A 23,402-nucleotide genomic window follows, 5' to 3' on the forward strand; every position below is an offset into this window, starting at 1 on the left:
GCGGTGAAGGGTGACCGATATTTTCCATGCTAGATGTGTTATTCTCATGATGAGTGTTTATTCACTTGTCATTGCACGAGAATACAACAAAGGTATTAGGGATGCCCAGTCCCGAAATGAAAATGAATTTACTTTATGTTATCAAATAATAAATTCCTTGGAAAGTCTTCGTATCGAGGGCACCCGTGGATACGGTTAGCCATGGAAAGTGAAAGTATGGTGGAAAAAAGAATAAACTTTATTTTCTGTTTGGGAACCGCCTATGATGTATCTAGCATGGAAAGTGTTGGGAACTCTAAGTCATTTTTGTTGGTGGGAAAAGTATGCCTCCCAAAATGTTTTTATCTCTCAATTTTCGCTTTGAGCTCTGGCACCTCTACAAATCCCTACTTCCCTCTGTGAAGGGCCTTTCTTTTACTTTATGCCGTTTTTATTTTTGAACTTGAGTCTCCATCTTCTCTTATAAAGCACCAACTAAGGGGCACTATGATCGTACTTGAGCATTGGGTATAGCTAGTATTCGAGTGTGTTTCATGAATGGATCAATAATTGAGCATAATGGGCTAGGGATAACTTGCTTTAGTGTTGATATTTTGAAAGACATGGTTGCTTGTTGATATGCTTGAGTATTAAAGTCTTCATGTCAAAACTAGACTATTGCTTTGAACCATATAAAAGTCCAAATGTCCATGCTACAAAGAAAAGAATATGTGATGAACATGTTAGGCAGCATTCGACATCAAAAATTCTGCTTTTATCATTTACCTACTCGAGGATGAGCAGGAATGAAGCTTGGGAATGCTGATATGCCTCCAATGTATCTATAATTTTTGATTGTTCCATGCTATTATATCATCATTCTTGGATGTTTTACAATCATTTTATAGTCATTTTTATATCATTTTTTGGTACTAACCTATTGATATAGTGCCCAGTGACAGTTGTTGTTTTTTGCTTGTTTTTTTACATCGCACAAAATTAATACCAAACAGAGTCCAAACGCAACGAAACTTTTTGTGGATTTTTTCTGGACCAGAAGACACAAGATGGGCCGAAGAAGTACCAGAGGGGTGCCTTGAGGGGGCACAACCCACCAGGGCACGCCTAGGTGGGTTATGCCCATCTCGGTGGCCTCCCGCATCGCCTATTTGCTCTATAAATACCCCAATATTCCAGAAACCCTAGGGGAGTCGATGAAAATCAATTTCAGCCGCCGCAAGTTCTAGAAACACCAGATCCAATGTAGACACCATCACGGAGGGGTTCATCATGTCCATTGGTGCCTCTCCGATGATGCATGAGTAGTTCTTTGTAGACCTACGGGTCGTAGTTATTAACTAGATGGCTTCCTCTCTCTCTCTCTCTTGATTCTCAATTCAATGGTCTCTTGGAGATCCATATGATGTAAGTCTTTTTGCGGTGTGTTTGTTGGGATCTGATGAACTTTGAGTTTATGATCAGATCTATGTTTTTATCCATGAAAGTTATTTGAGTCTTCTTTGATCTCTTATATGCATGATTGATTATAGCTTCGTATTTCTTCTCCGATATTTGGGTTTTGTTTGGCCAACTTGATCTATTTATCTTGCAATGGGAAGAGGTGCTTTGTGATGGGTTCGATCTTACAGTGCTTGATCCCAGTGGCAGAAGGGGAAATGACACGCGCCTGGTTTCGATCGTCATGGCTTGCGTCACCTCAGCCTCATGAGGTGAGTGCTTGCATAGAAATCTCCGCTCCTCAGGAGGCCGCCTGGGGAGGACACTCCCTTCTGAAGGCCTTGATGTTGTCCGCCTCGCGAGGCTTGGCCCCTCACGAGGGTCTTGACTTGTCGATGCTGAAGATGGGCCGTACCAGGCCGTCGATGGAGTCACGCCGTGGGCCGCAGGCAGGTCTGGGTACCCTGGTTCCTAGAACGCGGACAAAATTATAATGTGATCCCTTCACTAAATTTTAAGGTAAAAGTGTTCTCCCTGAGTATGCACCGTTGCTACAATTCGTCATTTCAAGACACCACGTGATGATTGGGTGTGATAGACTCTACGTTCACATACAACGGGTGTAAAACAGTTTTGCAAATGCGGAATACTTGGGTTAAACTTGACGAGCCTAGCATGTACAGACATGGTGTCGGAACACTAGAGACCAAAAGGCCGAACATGAGTCATATATTAGATATGATCAACACAGAGATGTTCATCATTGATGACTATCCCATCTCACGTGATGATCGGACATGGGTTAGTTGATTTGGATCATGTATCACTTAGATAAACTTGAGGGATGTTTATTTAAGTGGGAGTTATTTAGTAATTTGATTAATTGAACTTAAATTTATCATGACGCCACCAATTGTGCCTCCGGGTCAGGAATAGCCACATCTTCCTCTGTAGGCAATTTGACAGAAGGGTTATGCAGAATATCCAAGAATGTGTTAGGTGGCACCGGCTTACATTGAGACCCCAACCGGCTTAAGGCATCTACCGCCTCATTTTTCTTGCGATCAATGTGTTCCACTTGATAACCCTCGAAGTGCCCAGCAATGGCATCAACCTCGCGGCGATAAGTTGCCATGAGTGGATCCTTAGAATCCCATGTGCCAGAAACATGCTGAGCCACCAAGTCCGAGTCACCGAAACATCTCACCCGGCTTAAGTTCATCTCCTTATCCATCCGAAGACCATGGAGCAAGGCTTCATACTCAGCTGCATTGTTAGTACAGGGAAACATCAACCTTAGAACGTAACAAAATTTGTCACCTTGAGGGGAAGCTAAGACGACTCCAGCCCCCGAGCCCTCCAATTTCCTGGACCAATCAAAGTGAATAGTCCAATATGTGTTATCTGGCTCCTCTTCAGGCATATGCAGTTCTGTCCAGTCATTGATGAAATCAACAAGTGCTTGAGACTTGATGGCAGTGTGAGGCATATACTTCAAACCATGAGGTCCAAGCTCAATGGCCCACTTGGCTACCCGCCATGTGGCTTCTCTATTTTGAATAATATCCCCTAAGGGAGCAGAACTGACCATAGTGATGGGATGACCCAGAAAATATTGCTTAAGCTTTCAACTGGCCATGAACATTGTCGGATTTCGGGTTCCGGGAGACCCTTGAGGTTTGAACACTGGGGTACGCGCGGAGATCTCTCCCCTACCGATCTACGTTCGATCCTCTCGTGCAAACTGAGATGAAAACGATGAACAACACAAGGGACACAAGGTTTATACTGGTTCGGGCCACCGTTGTGGTGTAATACCCTACTCCAGTGTGTGGTGTGGTGGATTGCCTCAGGGGCTGATGATGAATAGTACAAAGGAAGAACAGCCTCGCGAGAGGTGTTCTTGAGCTGGTGCGGTTGTTCTACTTAGCCTATACTGGGTTTCACCTTGCTCTTCTATCCATGCCTCTACTCTGGGGTGGCTAGCTCTATTTATAGAGGCCCTGGGCCTCTCCCCGAAATAATTGAGTGGGAAGGGCACCAACAATTGGCCATTTTGAAGGGGAACATCTAGTACAAGTTATCCTGACCAAAGGTGGTCTTCGGCTCCCAAAAGCTCTTGTTGTGACGCCGTCTTGGGCTCCACGGTGACCTCCGTCCGGTTGCCTGGCTGGTCTTGGTCTCGTTGCACTGGAATGGTAACCTTTGCCTGATACCTTGGCCTAAGCTTGCCTCCTTTGCACCAAAGGGGAAACAAGGACTCTGCGCAGGCCGTCGCCTGCCTGGCGCCCGCCTGGCCTTGATCGTCATGGCTTGCGTCACTGGATCCTCGCGAGGTACCCTTGCATTGATCTCTCCGCCTCCTCGCGAGGCTGCCTGATGAGGCCGCTCCTGAGGAAGCTCTCTGTCGTCCGCCCCGCGAGGCTTGGCCCCTCGCGAGGGTCTTGAGCATGTGTTGATGAAGATGGGCCACGCTGGGCCCCCACTTGAGCCACGCCGCAGGCCGCAGGCAGGCAAGTCTGGGGACCCACGTTCCCAGAATGCCGACAGTAGCCCCCGGGCCCAAGGCGTGTGCGGGCTTGGCTTAGCAAAGAAGCAAAGGGGCAAGCGCGAAGCACCGCGGGCCCTAACAGCTTACAGCCTTGGGTGCCGCGTGGCGGTTGATTGGACGTGGGCGTCTGCGCTTCCCCATGACGCCTCGTCATACGCCCGGCTAAGCGGACCCGTAGTTGCACACACAGTTGTTCCTCCTTTGGCTGCCCACTCGCCTCCTACCTTTCCTTCTTCTCCGAGCTCCAACCTTCGCCGCCAATCTGGCCCGAGCTCCTCCCCCTCCCCAACGCCATGGCGCCGGCGAAGAAAGGAAAGGGGAAGAAGCCCGCGCCTTCGCCCTGCGCGCCTCCAGCGGCGGCTCCCGCCATCGATCGGTCAATCATACTCAGCCTGGAAGCCTTGGACAAGGTCCACTCTGCCCTTGCTTCCATCTTCAACGAGTGTGGCCGGACCACAGTTTGCCCCGCATCCCAAACCTTTCTCGCTAGGACCGTCATGGAGGTCCGATTCTTCGCCGATGCCCTGTGGGCTGGTCTGGTTCCCCCCTTTTCTGCTTTCTTCAATGTTGTGCTCTCCCATTATCAGATCCACATGATGCATCTTAGGCCGGAGTCCATTACCCTTTTGGCTGTCTTTGCTTTCGTGTGCGAGGCGATGGTAGGCATCCCTCCTTCCGTTGCCCTATTGCGCCACTTCTTTTCTTTGCGCCTGAGTGATCCTACTCAATGCTCAGGGTGCGTAAGGTTCTTCGCCATGCCTGAGATGGCTGCTTCAGGGATTTACTTTGGCCTTCCGCCTTCTTAGGCTGGGTTCAGAGAGCGACGGCTGTATATGGACGTCGGGGTGCCCAGCCCCCTGCTCTCGCACCCGACCTTGCCTGTTGTTCGCAACCCAGGCTGGGGCCACGAACCGCTCACGAGCCCCCGGCTAGCTTTCGTCTGGAGTCGCTTCAAAGGTTTGAGGGCGCACAATGTGACAGCGCCCAAGGTGGTGAGGGAGTTCCTTCTGTGCTGCGTTGCTCCTCTCCAGCGCCACTCTCTCCGGATGTGGGACTTTGCTGGGCGCGGAGACCGCGTGCGGCTTCAGGAGGAGGACTTGGCACCCGAAGTGCTTCAGACGGTGCTCCGGGTCTTGGCTGGTGATCCTTCCCCATGCAGCCTACGGAGCGGTGGCGTCCTTCTGTACCTTTGTTCCGGCAGGGCTGATTTCGTGAGGCAGATGCCCAGCTTCGACGAGTGGGGGCTGCACCCAGCTGGCCACATGGGGCCACGTGAGAACCTAGTTGTCGTGGTTGTTCCCCCCGTCACCCACAGCGGTTCTTCCTCAGGTGACCGTGCGGGGAGAGAGCCAACTGGAGCTGAGGTGGCTGATGTCGAGGTGGTGGCGCCGCGTGACGCTTCGGAGGCGACGCCTCCCGAGGCCTGCCCCGGGGCGGCGGTTGATGCAGGGTCCAGGTCTTCGGCTCCCGAGGCTGGGACTTCCGAGCCCCCAGCCGTTCCTCGCGAGGCGAGGCCCCAAGATGCCCCCAAAGCTGACTCCTCCGGCACCGACAATCCCAAGGCTTCTCCTTTGCCCCGGGCCGACCCCCGCCCCAGGCGCTTGGGTCGGTTTCGCATAGACTTCGAGGCCCTTCGCAAGAGGAAGGAGGCCTCAGGTGGCAGCGACCGCCCTTGTCGCTTGTTGAAGCGCATGAAGTACTTTGCCATGGATGAGTATGCCTCCTTCTTTCCCTGCTCGTTTACTCTGTTACTCTTGTTGCTGCTTGTGGCTCTTCAGGTCCCATCTTGCTGAATCCGCCGAGTCGACCTAGGAGCCAGCCCCCCCAGCTTCGCCCCCTTTGCCCGCTACGGGCCTGCCGAGCTTGGGTCGCACTCTGGCCGCTGGACCGGTTGGGGGAGTGATCCGCTGCATAGGACACTCCGAGCCTGCTCGTCCGATGCCCTCTCTTTACGAGCCTTCTTGGGGTACGTCGAGTTTGCCCCACGCTCCTCCTCTGATCATAGACGGTGAGTGGTTGAAGTCCGCCCTTGGCTCCTCCTCCACGGACGAACTGACGCTAGGCCAGACTCTCAGAGGGGTTTGTTCTGCGATGGCTGGGGCGGCAGCCCCCAGCCCCACACCGGGAGGGGGCTCGCCACCTCGGGGTCCTTCGCATGCTTCGGTGGAAGAAGGCGATGCAGAAGATGTGCTCAGGCACGCTCGGGAGTGTCGCGCCCTTTGCGAGGGGCTCCTCCATGGGGCAGCGGATGCGATGAACCGAGTTGGGGCAGAGCTTGCCTCCGAAGATGAGCGCCTTGAGGCCGAAGGCCTGCACCTCGCTGAGGAGAGGCACAAGTTGAAGGTTGCCATCGCCCTCGCGCGCCACCAACATGATCGTGACAACGCGGAGGCCGAAGTGTTGCTAGCGGCGTCGCGGGAGGCCTGCTCCCAGGCCGTCAAGGAGGCTCGGGAGGTAGACCGGCGGCGCAGGGATGCAGAGGAGCGCGTATGGGAGCTTCAAGCCCGGGGGAACTCCCTGGAGCAGCAAGTGGAGCTGCGCCACCCGGCCCTTGGGTCGATGCAGGAGGCCGCCGTTGACCGGGTGGAGCTCCATAGGCGCGAGGAGGCGCTGACGCTCGAGGCCGCCGAGCGCAGCCTTGACGTGGAGCGGTTGGAGACGAGGGAGCGCCTGGCGGCCCAAGCGGAGGATGACATGGCGGTGCGCGAGGCCCGGATCCAGGAAGAGGTCGACCGCCGTGTGGCGGGTGCTTGCTCGGCCCTCGAGCGTGAACACGAGGCGAAGTTGATGCTGATCAGGGCCGAGGCCGAGGGCAGGACAGCGGCCATCAAGGGCAAGTTGGTTGAAGAGACACAGCATGCAGATTCCTCCGCTGCCGCCCTTGACGCGGCATGGGCGGAGCTGTCCTCTTCCCGGGCTGAGCTGCTTCTTCTTCGACAGAGGGTTGGTGATGCCGAAGCCACCGCACGGCAAAATGAGGACGAGATCTGCCAGCGGAGGCTCCTGGAGCACGAGCACGCTTCCATGCTTCAGACACTCAGGGAGAAGGCCAACTCAGCCTTAGGTGAGATTTGCGAGGCCTCCGCTAAGGAACCGCATGAGATCAAGTATTCCGGCAACCTTCAGTTCTTCACCGACGTGGTGACGCTTCTGGAGAACCGCTCCGAGAGGGCCCGTTGGCTCGTCGAAGAGAGGAGCCGAGCCTTGCTTAAGCGCGCCTTCTCCCGTGTCTTCAGCTATCTGCAGGAAAGGGACCCCCACTTTGACTTCGATGCCGCCATAGCACCCGTGCCCATAGCTGTCCGGGGCGACCTGGCGCAATGGGTGGAGAACAACGTGGATGCCCATGTCCGGGCCTTCACGTCTGACGACGACGGTGTAGTCGTGGGTGCTGACAAAGGCGGCGTTATAAACGAGCTTGGTGCTGACGCGAACGCTGGTGGCGGGGGCGACGGCATCAGCGATGCCAATGACGCTTCCGGGAATGCCCCAGAAGATGCGGTGAGTGATATGTCCGACTGACTGCATGTCTCTGCGGTTTATCCTGCACAGAGAAGACTCGGGCTTGGCCCTGAAGAGTGTAAGAGCATTTTGGGAGGGGAGGCCCCTCATGTAAAGATTTGTAATCGGTACCCTGGCGAGTACAACGTTGCGCGTGAGTTTAGTCGCTAGCCTGGCGACGGTTCTGTTGATTTGTTTAGCTTTCAGCCCTGGCGAGCCCTGAACGGGCCTGCAAGGAGACGCCGCACCTTGGGCTCCTTTCGATTAACCCACCGATCCTGTGATGAGAAGCTCCAGAGAGGGAGCGGGGACAGTGGTCCTGGTTGTGGGCGTGCCCGGCCCGGCCCAGCTCACGAGGGGCTCGTGAGGGGGGGAGGCAGCCGACACTAGTTTGGGGCGTAAAGCCGAAATCAGAACGCGAGAGATTGCTCAAACGAGACTAAACACCCCTTCCCCAACGCACGCAAGCTTCGAATTCAAATCTAACTTAAATCCAAACCGAAGGAACTCGTCAACCAAGAAGAAGCAAAAAAGCAAAAGGCCGCGTCCGACACCTAGTCTAGTCTTCGACGTCTTCTCACCAGTGCGGAGCTAAGTGCTGCCACTGGGCGTGGACGGGAGCCCCACGGCCTGAGGCCGGCACCCTTGAGACTCCGGGGTGTGTACAGCCCCACTCATTGTTACGTGAGAGTGTCACGGGGCGGCAAGCTTCACAGGTACTCGACCTTCTTCACAGGTACCGGCCTTGCTTCATATCGCCAGACGAGGGCCCCGCCTTGCGCCACACTCTGCCACCATTAGCGGCGACCGGAAACCAAGGACGACGCCAATGGGGTAGAGCGGTCGCCAGCGGTTCCCCCAACGACCACGGGTCCTCTACCGTGGGCAGGCCACGGTGCACCTCCCCGGCAGAGGGTCTACCGCCTGAGAACACCTTGCTCCGACCGCCGTGAGGGCGAGCCCTGATCTCGGCCCCTCTCCTGCAGCCCCCTGCACCCTCCTCCTGAGGGATAGGAGGCTGCAGCATTGGAGCAGCCATCTGCTGCGGTGACCTGTACCTCCTGCAACCCATGGTTAACGTAAGTTTGCTCCTGAGGGATGAGTGGTACCCGATAGTTGCTATTGTTGGCACGGTTGTCGAGGCTCTCCTGGGGTCCCTAAAAGAGTTCGGCTTCTAGTGCCTCCTCATCCCAGCCGGGCCCGAGGAACGAGCCGTGATCTTCTTCCAGTGTGCGTCCCTGATCCACCATGCGGGGGACATAAGCCTTTGGGGCTACCACCTCGTGGACCTCGCTGTAGCGCCCTGCATGCCACGCAGTCTGGTTTGGAGTGTCGCCTTGGGGGCGATGGTACGGTGGTCCACTGAGGCCAAAGGTTGCAGCGCGCAACCCTTCGCCGACCCGAGGAGGGACTGGCGCGACCTGCCGCCCGGTGATGATGGTGGTGTTGGTGCTGGACTGGACCGGGAGCCCGCTTGAAGTGGTATGAGCACGCACAATGCTGCCGTGCGACCCGTCCTGAACCTGGGGCGGTAGCTGGATGCAGAAAGGGGGTGCTCCTGAGGCGGCGGCGTCCAGGAGCTCGGCCACTCGCTCCAGCACCACGTCGCGGCCGCCTTCCAGCAAACGGCACCGTAGTAGCTCTCGGGTCACCATGAGCGCGGCCCTGGAGTTCGCCTGCTCCCGTCGGGTGTACGGCGTTGTGGCAGCGGCATGGTTTGAGGCCCTTGTTGCGGCTCGCACCTACCGTGGCGTGAGGGCAGGCGGCGTCTGGCCGTGTCGCCCGCACCCCGCAGCGCCCTATGGAGCGCGAGCTGCCTGAGGCGCAAGGTTGAGGTCGCCCTGAGACGGCGACACGGCGTGGGCGGGCCACGCCGCCCAGCAGTCAGCGTTGGCAGCTGGGTTGCTTGACATCTGGGTGGTGAAGCGGCGGAATGCGATGCAGAGGAGGAAGGATTCTGGCACACCCCTACCTGGCGCGCCAAATGTTGGATTTCGGGTTCCGGCAGACCCTTGAGGTTCGAACACTGGGGTGCGCGCTGAGATCTCTCCCCTACCGATCTGCGTCCGATCCTCTCATGCAAACTGAGATGAAAACAATGAACAACACAAGGGACACGAGGTTTATACTGGTTCGGGCCACCGTTGTGGTGTAATACCCTACTCCAGTGTGTGGTGTGGTGGATTGCCTCAGGGGCTGATGATGAACAGTACAAAGGAAGAACACCCTCGCGAGAGATGTTCTTGAGCTGGTGTGGTTGTTCTACTTAGCCTATACTGGGTTTCACCTTGCTCTTCTATCCATGCCTCTACTCTGGGGTGGCTAGCTCTATTTATAGAGGCCCTGGGCCTCTCCCCGAAATAATTGAGCGGGAAGGGCGCCAACAATTGGCCATTTTGAAGGGAAACATCTAGTACAAGTTATCCTGACCAAAGGTGGTCTTCGGCTGCCAAAAGCTCTGGTGGTGACGCCGTCTTGGGCTCCACGGTGACCTCCGTCCGGCTGCCTGGCTGGTCTTGGTCTCGTTGCACTGGAATGGTAACCTTTGCCTGATACCTTGGCCTGAGCTTGCCTCCTTTGCACCAAAGGGGAAACAAGGACTCTGTGCAGGCCGGCGCCCGCCTGGCCTTGATCGTCATGGCTTGCGTCACTGGATCCTCGCGAGGTACCCTTGCATTGATCTCTCCGCCTCCTCGCGAGCCTGCCTGATGAGGCCGCTCCTGAGGAAGCTCTCTGTCGTCCGCCCCGTGAGGGTCTTGAGCTTGTGTTGATGAAGATGGGCCACACTGGGCCCCCACTTGAGCCACGCCGCAGGCCGCAGGCAGGCAAGTCTGGGGACCCCCATTCCCAAAACGCCGACAAACACCCCATAAATGAGCTTCTGCCAGTGTGGATACCTCTACTTGGACTCAATAAGCACTTCACTGATATAGTAAACTGGTTGTTGAACTGGATATTCCTTGCTTGCTTCCTTTTGTTCCACCACAACAGCTATGCTGACAGCCTTGGCGTTAGCAGCCACATATAACAACAATGGATCCTTATCAATGGGAGCAGCAAGGACTGGTGGCTCAGCTAGTTGTTTCTTCAAAGCTTCAAACGCGTCGTTAGCAGCATCACTCTAGATGAAGTTATCTGTTTTCTTCATCATCTGGTACAATGGTATGGCCTTCTCACCCAATCGGCTTATGAACCGGCTTAAGGCAGCAATACGACCCGCCAGACGCTGCACATCATTGATACACGCCGGCTTTGCCAGGGAGGTAATGGCCTTGGTATTCTTCGGGTTAGCCTTAATGCCTCTGTTAGCAACTAGAAAACCCCAAAGCTTGCCTGCTGGCACACCAAAAACGCACTTGCCCAGGTTAAGCATCATCTTGTAGACCCGGAGATTGTCGAAGGTTTCCTTCAAATCATCTATCAAAGTTTCCTTCTCTCTGGATTTCACCACAATATCATCCACATAAGCATGAACATTGCGCCCAATCTGACTGTGAAGACAATTCTGCACACATCGCTGGTAAGTCGCCTGGGCACTCTTGAGCCCGAAAGGCATAGACACATAGCAGAAGGCTCCAAAGGGAGTGATGAAAGTTGTCTTCTCCTGGTACTTAACTATCATCTTGATCTGATGATAACTAGAATAAGCATCCAAAAAACTCAAACGCTCACAACCCGTCGTAGCATCAATGATTTGATCAATACGAGGGAGAGCAAAAGGATCAGCCGGACAAGCCTTGTTTAAGTCTGTGTAATCCACACACATACGCCAAGTGCCATTCTTTTTAAGCACCAACATCGGATTAGCCAACCATTCAGGATGAAAAACTTCCACAATGAACCCAGCCGCCAAGAGCCGGGCCACTTCTTCACCAATGGCCTTACGCCTCTCCTCATTGAAGCGACGAAGGAATTGCTTGACCGGCTTAAACTTCAGATCGATATTAACAGTGTGCTCAGCGAGCTCCCTCGGTACACCCGGCATGTCAGAGGTTTCCATGCAAAGATGTCCCGGTTCTCACGGATGAACTTGATGAGCGCACTTTCCTATTTTGAATCCAGGTTAGCACTGATACTGAACTGCTTGGATGAGTCGCCAGGAACAAAGTCAACTAGCTTAGTATCATCCGCCGACTTAAAATTCAAGACCGGGTCATGCTCCGTAGTTGGCTTTTTCAAAGATATCATATCCGCCAGGTCAACATTACCCTTGTCAAATTTCGATTCCTCTGTTGCACAGACAGACTCAGCATAGGCAGCATCACCTTCTTCACACTCTAGAGCTATCTTTCGGCTTCCATGCACTGTGATGGTCCCCTTGTAACCCGGCATCTTGAGCTATAAATAAACATAACACGGTCGTGCCATGAACTTGGCATAAGCCGGCCGTCCAAACAGAGCGTGGTACGGGCTCCTGATCTTGACTACCTCAAAGGTTAACTTTTCAGCCCTGGAATCATGCTCATCTCCGAAGGTCACTTCCAGCTCAATCTTGCGTCGGGTATGCCGACTTACCAGGCACCACTCCATGAAAAACAGTATTGGATAGCTTAAGATTTTTATCAGTTAACCCCATGCGACGGAAAGTTTCATAATAAAGGATATTAATGTTGCTGCCTCCATCCATGAGTACCTTAGTGAACTTGTATCCACCAACTTGAGGTGCCACCACCAAAGCCAAGTGACCCGGGTTATCAACCCGGGGCGGGTGATCCGCTCGACTCCACATAATGCGCTGCTCAGGCCATCGCAAGTAATGGGGAACTACCGGCTCAACAGCGTTCACAGCCCTCTTGTGGAGCTTCTGGTCCCGCTTGCATAAACTTGTGGTAAAAACGTGATACTGCCCACTATTTAACTGCTTTGGATGACTTTGATATCCAGATTGCTGCTATTGCTGACCCCCCTGGCCGGATTGTTGATTGTAACCGCCTTGATTGCCTTGATGATTTTGATGACCCTGGAAGCCAGAATTAGAGCCGCCACCTCCGTAACCCGGGTCATGAGAACCGCCGCCACCAGAACCTGAGCCGCCGCCCGCCCATGGTGGTTTTGGAATGAATTAGAATTTTTAAAAGCCCTCATGATCGTACAATCTTTCCAAAGGTGAGTGGATGGCCTCTCCTGCGTACCATGCTTTGGGCAGGGCTCGTTTAGCAACTGCTCAAGAGTGGGACCTGATCCACCTATCTGAGGAGGCGGCCTCACCCTACGACGCTGATTATTGTTCTGCGTATTGGTATTAGCTACAAAATCTGAGTTACCATCAGCCTTGCGCTTACCGTTGCACCCCTGATTCGCCGGGTTATGTTGCGGCCCCTTGGCGTTGCCACTCTTCTTTCCCTTTCCCGTCTTTTCATCATCAGACTCAGGGTCCTTGGTACCATCAGAGTCGGCATATTTAATTAGAGCCACCATTAGCTGCCCCATATCATTGCAACCGCGCTTGAGCCGCCCTAGCTTCTTCTTAAGAGGCAAAAAACGGCAATTTTTCTCCAACATTAAGACTGCAGAGCCGGCATTGATGTTATCAGATGAATGTATGATAGCCTTGAGCTGGCGCACCCAATGGGTTGTTGACTCGCCCTCCTCTTGGGCGCAAGCAGATAAGTCCACAATCGACATGGGCTGCTTGCATGTGTCTTTAAAGTTCTGGATAAATCGGGCCTTTAGCTCAGCCCATGACCCGATGGAATTAGCTGGCAGCCCCTTTAACCAACTACGGGCCAACCCATCCAACATCATGGTGAAGTATTTAGCACACGCAGCATCACTGACCTCTAGCAGTTCCATGGCCAGCTCATAACTCTCAACCCACGCCTCGGGTGATAAGTCGGCTGTGTAGTTAGGCACCTTGTGAGGTCCTTTGAAATCCTTGGGCAAACGCTCATTACACAGAGCTGGCACCAAACAGGGTACACCTGTAGTTGTAGAGGTCATGCCTGCCTCCAGTGAAGCCGTTGGATAAACCGAAAGGGGCTGGTGAGCCGCCTGCTCAGCCTCCTGATGCACTTTGTCCTGACCGACCAAGTCATGAGCTCCATCACGCGTCGGATCATGCCCACGTGGCTAGTTACGGCGATGTTCATTGCTTGAAACGGCCGGCAAGTCCATGTGTCTGCTATAACTCCGGCTTGGGCGAGGGGTCGAATGAATCCTATTCCGACTGTAAGAATATGCATCCTACTGCACCAACGCAGTTTGAAGAAGCTCCCTAGCCCTTTGTGTCTCAATCGCCGCGGGAGAGTCGCCATCGACTGGGAGAGCCGCCAGTCGTGTTGCCGCAGCGATCATGTTATCCAAAGGGTTGGAATAATGACCCAGTGGTATTGGCACATGCTGAGGCGGAATATTATTTAAACGGGGTGGCTCCGTCACACGTGGCTGAACCGGCATTCCAGCCCTAGGTGCTACAACCCGGTTTGTTTGCGGCGGGTTACTGGTCCCCGCTCCAGGTGTGCAAAAGAGGTTTCTCGCCTCGTAAACCGGAGGTAGACGAGACTTGTGTCTTCTCCTCATGATTTCATTTGAAGCATTCTGGTCCATCCTAAGCCGGAAAGCCTCTGACTGAATCCACTGGGCCAGAGCATCCAGAGCCGCCCGCTGCGCGGCTATCCTGACGTTCTCTGCTGCCAGGTCTTCCTTGGCTAGTGCTACCTTATCACGTAACTTTGCAATCTCCACATTATGCTGAGCTTGATTCGCCGGGTTGACTTCTGTTATCAACAGATCCGTCAGTTTATCCATTAAATCTGTCAAAACCTGAGTCGGCAGGCTCACAGGGCCTCCTGCCCCGGTTGCCGTCGCTGCTGCTGACCCGGAGATCATTGCCACAACGGTTGAAGAGTTCTAACTAGGCTGTGTACCGGCCATGAAGATCCCAACCCTGTTCGGCGGCTTATAGGGATCCGGAATACTGTCGCAATCGGAATAGCCCCCAAGCCTGCTATCTTGCAGTTGATACAATGAAGTAGTCTCGCCTGTGGACGACTCACCGTTAGTATAAATGGTCGTCTCACCGCCAGACATAGATCCTTCATCAAATTCCGCTCCATGGATGAATCCCAGGAAGGCATGTTTCACGGCGGGCTGAGATCAGGCGGGTCTCTCATGCTGAGTTGTCTCGATGATGTCGGTGCAGATGTCCGGCTAAGGGCCCGGCTCGCCGATCTTGCCGATGAAGATGTGGATTCCGCCGAAGGGGACCAGTACCCGTACTCAATTGAGCCGGCCTCAGGGCCCCAGCCTGCATCGTCGATGTAGAGCTTGCCGCGACGACTCTTGGTCATCCGGCCCACAGCGTATCCCTTGATCCCTTCGAAGCTTCCCTTTAAGAACTCGAAACCACCGTGCGCTGGCCCCACGGTGGGCGCCAACTATCGTGGAATAGTCGCGGCAGATGTCCTGGTGTGAGGACTTAGTCGTGGAGCCATCGCAACTTGGTTAGCTTAAAGGGGTTAAACGGGACAAAGAACACAGGAGTTTATACTAGTTCGGCCCCTTGCGGTGAAGGTAAAGGCCTAATCCAGTTTGAGGTGGTATTGCTTATGTCTCGATTACCAGGGAGCGAATCCGCTTGACCTAGCTTTCGATATGTTGTCTCTTGCCCTGAACCGCCGCCAGGTCAGCCCTTTATATACACAGGTTGACGCCCAGCGGCTCATAGAGTCCTGGCCGGCTCATAGACAACGTGTCCGGCTCGGTGACTATCTATACATGCCTCACAATACAAGTCTTTACATATGTGGTGGTTTACTCCTACGGGCCTTAAGTCGCCCTTGGGCCTTGGTCCCTTATCTCTGAACCGCCATCTTTAATATCTTCGTGGGCTTCATATCATGAATCGCTATAGGTATAACCCGGCCCCTCCTGGGCGGGTCATACTTAATAGTTATATCCCCAACAACTGCGCTGCTGGCCCTTCCCACCGCGCCGCTGGGCTCCACCACCAGCACCTCCACCGAGTCAGTCGCCGCCACCCTCCACCACGCCGACCGACGCCGTCTACTCCCCGGCGAAAATCACCGGAGTCCTCAACGACCTCGTCACCGTAGTCCAGGGAATACGGTTGTTCCTGGCCAGCCCGTACGAGCTGCTGCCACCCCTGTCGCCTCTTCCGGGCCGGCTACCCTGTCGTGGTACTCGGCGCCCGCGACGATCGCCGGGTCTCTCCAACCCCAACTTCCACTCCAGCTGCCGCCCCACAGTGGTCGCAGTGGCGGGCGCCGACCCTCGCAGCATCAACCGTGCCAGTCCAGCAGCAGCCGCCGCTGTCGGCGGCTCCGCCGCCCAGCACCGGGTCTGGGCTGACCATGCCAGGAGGCCGCCCAATCCAGCATGTCCGCTTTCCGCCGTCGCCGTCCCCAATTCCGGCCTGGCTGACCGAGTCGTCACCACCGCCAGTCTACACAGAGGCCGGGGAACCGCCGGTGCCACTCTACAGTACGGTGACCTGTCCGGCTCTGTGGGGCCCTACGCCGGCCGCACCATCACCGACCGGGCGCCACCCTCATCGCTGCTCCGCACATCAGAATCAGTCAGCCATGGCGCTCATACTAAGACGCCGCCACGATTCGCCAAGATTGACTTTGCCACTTATGATGGTACAAGGACCCCCTCAACTAGCTCAACCAGTGCAAGCAGTTCTTCCGCGGGCAGTGCACACTCGCGTCAGATCGCACCTGGCTCACCTCTTACCACCTCTGATGCGCGGCATAGACATGGTATTACGCCCTCGAGCAGTATGAGGGTGGCATGCCCCCGTGGGAGCGCTTTCGTGAGCTTTGCCTCCTTCATTTTGGGCCACCGATCCGCGGGAGCCGCCTGGCGAAGCTAGGCTGTTCCCTTCACCTCCACAGTGCAGGATTTCGCTGACCGCTTCCAGGCCCTGGCCTGCCACGCGCCGGGTGTGACGTCACTTCAGCGGGCCGAGCTATTCGTCGGCGTCCTTCCAGACCACATCCGCATGGACATGGAGCTGCGGGGGCCCCAGGGCCTCCAGACGGCCATGTACTATGCTCGGGCTTTCGAGCGTCGCGCCCAGGCCTTGCAGGAGGCGACACTGGCTCGAGTGGGCCGGCACCCCCCCGACCGCCTCCAGCAGCACCTGTGCAGGGACAGTTGCCTTCGGCCGCTTCAGCAGCGGCCGCTCCGGCCACGACGCGGCCTTTTCATCGGCTCTCCCAGGCAGAGCTGCTCGAGCGCCGACGCATAGGGCTTTGCTTTAACTGCGATGAGCCCTACGCACTGAGACATGTCTGCCCGCGCGTCTTCTACTTGGAGACGGCCGACTATGTCGAGGAGGACACACCCGTCGACGGGCTCGGCGGCTTCCCACCCCCGGCTACGGCGGAGGCCGACCCTGCGCCCGCTCCGGCGACGGCACTCATCGTCTCGCTCCATGCGCTTCCGGCATCCGCGACGAGCAGACTATGCTATTACCGGTGATGATTCACGGCGAGTGCCTGGTGGCACTCCTGGATACGGGCTCCACGCATAACTTCCTGCCTGAGGCTACCATGCGGCGCTTAGCGCTTCAGCCGACGGGCGGGGAGCAACTTCGGGTCACCATGGCTAACGGCGACCGCCTTCGGTGCCATGGGCTGGCATGGAATGTGCCCATCACCATCGGCGACGAGCACTTCACCATCACGTATGCCGACATCGACTTGGGCTGCTTCAACTTCATACTCGGCGTCAACTTTTTGCGGACTTTCGGCCCCATCCTCTGGGACTTCGACGCCTTGACGATGACCTTCTGGCGTCTCAGCCGCCATGTCCGGTGGGAGGGCGTTGGGGGCACCTGACAAGCGACGCCCCAGCTCCAGATGGCCGCGACCACCACCGAGGCGGAGCATCCCCTATTGGATCACCTCCTACAGCAGCACAGGGACCTCTTCGATGAGCTGCAGGGCCTTCTGCCAGCCCGGGTCTACGACCACCGTATTCATCTTCTGCCGGGCTCGGCATCGGTGGCAGTACAACCCTACTGGTATCCTCAGCTGCAGAAGGACGAGCTGGAGTGGCAGTGCGCACTAATGCTCGCCTTGGGAATCATTCGGAGCTCCACATCACCATTCTCCGCGCCGGTCCTCCTCGTCCGCAAGTCGGACGGCACGTGGCGTTTCTACATTGACTACCGCACCCTTAATGCCCTGACTCTTAAGGACAAGTTTCCTATCCCGGTGGTCGATGAGCTCCTCGACGAGCTACATGGGGCGCGCTTCATCACCAAGCTCAATCTCCGGTCGGGCTACCACCAGGTGCGCATGCACCCGGATGATATCGCCGAGACGGCGTTTCGGACTCATCATGGCCACTTCGATTTCTTGGTCATGCCGTTTGGTCTCTCCAACGCACCGACGACTTTTCAGGCTCTGATGAACGACGTCCTCCGCCCCTACTTGCGTCGGTTTGTGCTCGTTTTCTTTGATGATATTCTTATCTACAACACCTCGTGGGCGGAGCATCTTCAGCACATCGCCATCGTTTTCAATGAGCTTCGAGCACACCATCTTCATCTTAAGACTCAAAGTGCTTGTTCGGGACGCCTTTAGTCGCCTACCTCGGTCATGTCATCTCGGCCGAGGGAGTGGCCATGAACGCCGACAAGGTGGCGGCCGTCGCCGCCTGGCCAATCCCGCATTCACCGCGGGCTCCTCGCGGGTTTCTGGGTCTCGCGGGGTACTACCAAAAATTTATCCAGGGGTTCGGACTGATTGCGCCACCGCTCACGCACCTGCTCCGTCGCAACGCCTTTGCCTGGGATGAGGAGGCGACCGTGGCGTTCGAGGCCCTCAAGGGGGCCCTCACGACGGGCCTCGTCCTTCAGATGCCTGACTTCGACCGCCTGTTTGTTGTCGACTGCGACGCCTCCAATGCGGGGTTTGGCACCGTCCTTCAGGGCGATGGACCCCTCGCTTTCTTCAGCAGACCCTTTGTCGCGCGCCATTTTAAGCTCACGGCCTATGAGCGCGAGCTCATTGGATTGGTGCAGGCGATGCATCATTGGCAGCCCTATCTGTGGGGTCGGTCTTTCCGGATTTGCACAGACCAATACAGCCTCAAGTTCTTGTTGGACCAGAGGCTGTCGACCATACTACAGCACCAGTAGATCAGTAAGCTCTTCAGGTTCGACTTCACCATCGAGTATCGTCTGGGCCGCCTTAACACCGTCGTCGATGCCATATCTCATCGTGACACCGACACCGCCATTGGTGACTCTGAGGGGGTGGTGCTCTGCATCCGCTCGGGGCCCTCTTTTGCCCTCTTCGCCGACATCCGTCGGGCGACCGCGGCTGCACCGGACGCGCTCCTCCTTCAGCACCAGCTGGCTGCGGGTGAGCTGGAGGAGCCGTGGCACCTCGCCGACGGGTTGCTCCTACATGGGCGACGGGTCTTCGTGCCGGCGCACGACGATCTCCGTTACCAGGTGCTGCTGCTGGCCCACTCGGCGGCCCATGAGGGTGTGCAGAAAACCCTCCATCATCTCCGCGTCGACTTCTACATTCTAGGTGATCGGGCCCTGGTCCATGACTGGGTGCAGTCTTGTGTGACGTGCCAGCATAATAAGACGGAGACAATGTGGCTGGCTAGTCTGCTCCAGCCCTTGGAGGTGTCGTCTCAGGTCTGGGTGGATATTTCCATGGACTTCATTGAGGGCCTCCACAAGGTGGGCGGCAACTCGGTCATTCTCACGATGGTCGATCGCTTCTCCAAGTATGCTCACTTCATCGCGCTCGGTCATCCCTACACTGCAGCGTTCGTGGCCCGAGCCTTCTTTGACCGTATTGTCCGCCTCCACGGGTTTCCTTCTTTGATCGTCAGCTATCGGGACATGTCTGGCGCGATCTCTTTCGGATGGCGGGCGTGAAGCTCTACCTGAGCACGGCCTTCCACCCTCAGACGGACGGCCAATTTGAGGTCGTCAATAAGGTGATTGCCATGTATTGGCATTGTGTCACAGGTGATCGTCCTCGCGCGTGGGTGGATTGGCTCTCATGGACGAGTACTGCTACAACACCTCCTATCACTCCGCCCTACGCGCCACGCCATTTGAGGTGGTTTGCAGCAGACCGCTCCCGGCCATCCTACCAGTTGATCCGGCAACGGCTCAGACGGAGGCGGCCGGTGATCTTCTGTGGAACCGTGACGAGATGTTGGTAGAGGTCCAGCAACGCCTCATTCAGGCCCAGCAGCTGGCCAAGCACTACTACGACAACCACCATCGTGAGGCAGAGTTCGTGGTGGGTGATTGGCTGTGGCTGCGTCTCCTTCACTGCTCTACGCAGTCACTGGACCCACGCACGAAGCGTAAGCTGGGTCCTCGCTATGCCGGGCCCTTTGTTGTCTTGAAGTGCATAGGGAAGGTGGCTTACCACCTTCAGCTTCCGGCCGGTGCTCGCATCCATGACGTCTTCCATATGGGGCTACTCAAGCCCTTCTGTGGGGAGCCACCTGCGGCCCTTCCCGCGCTCCCTCCGACCTCCAACCTCTGACGGGCATCTTCTTTCGGGACCGGAGAAGGTGTTGCAGGCCCAGCTACACCGCGGAGTGTGGTACGTGTTGATTCAGTGGGGTGGACTTCCGGGGAGGAAGCCACTTGGGAGCAGCGCCAAGAGTTTCGCCAACACTACCCAAACTTCCAGCTCGAAGACGAGTAGTTTGCGCAGGCGGGGAGAGATGTTATGACCGGGAAAACCTATGCCCGTAGGAGGCCCACTGGGCAGGTTTATTTAGGGGCTTAGCCCACAAGTTATCTTATTTTTATTTGCATCGTGGTTATATAAACAAGTTGTAAGACAATTTTGAGAATTAAGCAATAAGAATAATCTATTGCCCGGCTCCCAGAGGAGCCGGACCCTAACCCTAGTCGCCTCCTGCCCTTTCGCCGCCACCTCCCCCACGCGCATGACGGCGCCCTGCCGCCGCCGACCGCATGCTCTTCCTCGCCCAGCTGCCTCCTTTCCCTACAAGCTACGGCCACGTCCTGGCAAAACCCTAGCTCCTAACACATATATATATACACACACAGCTGAAAATAGTAGTAGTAGCAGCGCACGTCTTGGGCTCACATAGCTAGCAAAAATCAAAGATTGTATCTTCCCGAGTTCCATGAACGAGCCCCTTTCTATATGCAACATCCATATCATTATCATCATAAATCACCAGGAAGTAAGCCACTTGAAAAAATTGAATTTTGTAATGATTAAAACCATGATAATTCTCTTTGCTTCGATGCCCAAAAAGTATTGGAGCCATAATGTTGGCAGTAAAAGTGTAAACCAAAGTGTTAATACGTTGTGAGTAACCGCAGGAAATTTTTCTATAGAATATGAGCATAATTCTTGAAGGAAATATGCCCTAGAGGCAATAATAAAGTTATTATTTATTTCCTTATATCATGATAAATGTTTATTATTCATGCTAGAGTTGTATTAACCGGAAACATAATACATGTGTGAATATATAGACAAATAGAGTGTCACTAGTATGCCTCTACTTGACTAGCCTGTTGATCAAAGATGGTTATGTTTACTAGCCATAGACATGAGTTGTCATTTGATCAACGGGTTCACATCATTAGGAGAATGATGTGATTGACATGACCCATTCCGTTAGCTTAGCACACGATCATTTAGTATGTTGCTATTGCTTTCTTCATGACTTGTACATGTTCCTTTTACTATGAGATTATGCAACTCCCGTTTACCGGAGGAACACTTTGTGTGCTACCAAAAGTCACAACGTAACTGGGTGATTATAAAGGAGCTCTACAGGTGTCTCCAAAGGTACATGTTGGGTTGGCGTATTTCGAGATTAGGATTTGTCACTCTGATTGTCGGAGAGGTGTCTCTGGGCCCTCTCGGTAATGCACATCACTTAAGCCTTGCAAGCATTGCAACTAATGAGTTAGTTGTGGGATGATGTATTATGGAACGAGTAAAGAGACTTGCCGGTAACAAGATTGAACTAGGTATTGAGATACCGACGATCGAATCTCGGGCAAGTAACATACCGATGACAAAGGGAACAATGTATGTTGTTATGCGGTCTGACCGATAAAGATCTTCGTAGAATATGTGGGAGCCAATATGAGCATCCAGGTTCCGCTATTGGTTATTGACCGGAGACATGTCTCGGTCATGTCTACATTGTTCTCGAACCCGTAGGGTCCGCACGCTTAACGTTACGATGATAGTTTCATTATGAGTTTATATGTTTTGATGTACCGAAGGTTGTTCGGAGTCCCGGATGTGATCACGGACATGACGAGGAGTCTCGAAATGGTCGAGACATGAAGATTGATATATTGGAAGCCTATGTTTGTGAAGGAAATATGCCCTAGAGGAAATAATAAAGTTATTATTTATTTCCTTATAATCATGATAAAAGGTTTATTATTCATGCTAGAATTGTATTAACCGGAAACATAATACATGTGTGAATACATAGACAAACAAAGTGTCACTAGTATGCCTCTACTTGACTAGCTCGTTAATCAAAGATGGTTATGTTTCCTAACCATGAACAATGAGTTGTTATTTGATTAACGGGATCACATCATTAAGAGAATGATCTGATTGACATGACCCATTCCATTAGCTTACCACCCGATCGTTTAGTATGTTGCTATTGCTTTCTTCATGACTTATACATGTTCCTATAACTATGAGATTATGCAACTCCATTTTACCGGAGGAACACTTTGGGTACTACCAAACGTCACAACGTAACTGGGTGATTATAAAGGAGTACTATAGGTGTCTCCAAAGGTACATGTTGGGTTGGCGTATTTCGAGATTAGGTTTTGTCACTCCGATTGTCGAAGAGGTATCTCTGGGCCCTCTCGGTAATGCACATCACATAAGCCTTGCAAGCATTGCAACTAATGAGTTAGTTGCGAGATGATGTATTACGGAACGAGTAAAGAGACTTGCCGGCAACGAGATTGAACTAGGTATGGGATACCGACGATCGAATCTCGGGAAAGTAACATACCGATGACAAAGGGAACAACGTATGTTGTTATGCAGTCTGACCGATAAAGATCTTCGTAGAATATGTAGGATCCAATATGGGCATCCAGGTCCCGCTATTGGTTATTGACCGAAGACATGTCTCAGTCATGTCTACATTGTTCTCGAACCCATAGGGTTCGCACGCTTAAGGTTACGATGAAAGTTATATTATGAGTTTAGGCATTTTGATGTACCGAAGGTTGTTCGGAGTCCCAGATGTGATCACGGACATGACAAGGAGTCTCGAAATGGTCGAGATGTGAAGATTGATATATTGGAAACCTATGTTTGGATATCGGAAGTGTTCCGGGTGAAATCGGGATTTTACCGGAGTACCGGGAAGTTTACCGGAACCCCCCGGGAGCTAAATGGGCCATGATGGGCCTTGGTGGAAAAGAGAAGAGGCAGCCCTACATGGGCTACGCGCCTCCCCCTTCCCCTAGTCCTATTAGGACTAGCAGAGGTGGCCGGCCCCCTCTCTCTCTTTTCCCCCTCCGCGAATCCTATTCCAACTAGGATTGGGGGGGGGGGGAATCCTACTCCTAGAGGGAGTAGGACTCTCCTGGCGCGCCACACCTTGGCCGGCCAGCCTCCCCCCCCTCTAGTCCTTTATATACTAAGGCAGAGGCACCCTAGAACACACAAGTTGATCCACGTGATCTATTCCTTAGCCGTGTGCGGTGCCCCCAGCCACCATATTACTCGATAATACTATAGCGGAGTTTAGGTGAAGCCCTGCTGCTGTAGTGCATCAAGATCGTCACCACGCCGTCGTGCTAACCGAACTCTTCCCCGACACTTTGCTGGATCGGAGTCCGGGGATCGTCATCGAGCTGAACGTGTGCTCGAACTCGGAGGTGCCGTAGTTTCGGTGCTTGATCGGTTGGATCGTG

The sequence above is a fragment of the Triticum aestivum genome, chromosome 2A (assembly GCF_018294505.1).
Source record: "Triticum aestivum cultivar Chinese Spring chromosome 2A, IWGSC CS RefSeq v2.1, whole genome shotgun sequence".
NCBI classification, from domain to species: Eukaryota; Viridiplantae; Streptophyta; class Magnoliopsida; order Poales; family Poaceae; genus Triticum; species Triticum aestivum.